Source organism: Mus caroli, chromosome 8, assembly GCF_900094665.2.
Source record: "Mus caroli chromosome 8, CAROLI_EIJ_v1.1, whole genome shotgun sequence".
Lineage (NCBI taxonomy): Eukaryota > Metazoa > Chordata > Mammalia > Rodentia > Muridae > Mus > Mus caroli.
The window spans coordinates 53,262,902-53,264,505 of NC_034577.1; positions in this window are offsets into that span (position 1 = coordinate 53,262,902).

The window sequence follows — 1,604 nt, forward strand, 5'->3', positions numbered from 1 at the left end:
GAAGTGGGGGGCGCTATGGGGGACTTTTGGGATAGCATTGGAAATGTAATTGAGGAAAATATGTAATAAAAATATTTAAAAAAAAGATTTAATATGGTAATATGACTCTCTTGAGACAGTAAATCTCATTCAATTTATCATTACCCATGTGTTTTCTACTTCTTGCCTGATATTCATAACAAAGTTAAATTATTTTGATGAGTACTTGCAACTGATTGAAAGGAAACCAAAGACAAGGGGCTAAGCTAGGTGCCTATTAATACATCAAAGACACCCTCAGCATCTCAAGTACCAGTTACAAAGTCCTGGCTCGCCTGGCGGTGGCGGCGCGGCGCACACCTTTAATCCCAACACTTGGGAGGCAGAGGCAGGAGGATTTCTGAGTTCAAGGCCAGCCTGGTCTACAGAGTGTGCTCCAGGACAGCCAGGGCGATACAAAGAAACCCTGTCTCGAAAAACCAAAACACACACACACACACACACACACACACACACACACACACACACACACTCACACACATCCTCTCTATACTTCTTACCTTTGACCCTAACCCTAAACTTCTCCAGACCCTGCACTCTGTTTCCACCCTGCCTGCTTGGCCACATGATCTCTTGGTTCTCAGCTCCTCTCTTCAGCCACTTGCCTTCTTTCCTCCCTTGCTCTTCCCTTCTCTTTGTTTCTTATTCCCTCCCCCTCCTCCACCACCCACTCTTTTCTGCTGACCATGTTCATCCTGGACTCTCTTGGATACTTCTGACTGTTCTCCCTCATAGCTACAATAAAAGCCATACCTAGGAATGGTCATGCCCTCATATCCATTCACTGAATAGAATGGTTTTTCCTATATTTGACTCTGGTTTTAAGATTCACAATAGACTAGAAAACCCAGTGGACCTAGAAATCACCTGAGCATAGGCTGCTAGCAAAATTAGGAGCCTTTTTCTTGTTTCTTGTAAATGCTGCACAGCGTGTTATGGTGCTGAAAACCAGGATCTAACATTGAGATATTGCAAGGTAAAAAAAACATTTTATTTACAGCCCAGCCAATCTTGTAGTCTCTCTTAGTAGAAGAAGGATTCTGCCCAGACCAAATGCAGGGAAACCTCTTTATAGCAAGCAAGCAAGTAATTACAAAAGTGGAATTTTGCAGTTATTTTTATGATCATGGGAATGGTACAAGTTATGGGTTTATGGTCAGACACTTCCTGTAACATACCAAAAAACAATGGAAACAGTTTATGACATTTGAATCACAAGATTATAGAGAAGGAACAAGTTTTAAAAAAACAGAAACAAAAATAACAAGTTGACCTTTAGCTGAGGACATGAATATACAGGAAAAGACACCATAAAGAACAGTATACAAATAAATAAAATGTTAACATTATGTTTAACTAGGAAAAGGAAAAATAGGATCAACTGTCCCTGAACAAGCATGCTCTTAGAATTGTTCATGGTTCATACAAAGTTCTTCCACACTGGAGACACTCAGCCTCTTTATATTTATGACTGGCTGGACTGCCTGTTGGGGCTGCTGACTTGTAACTTGGACACATAAATAAACAAAATCTTGAGGCTTCAAGAGGCTTCTGAGTCCTAACAA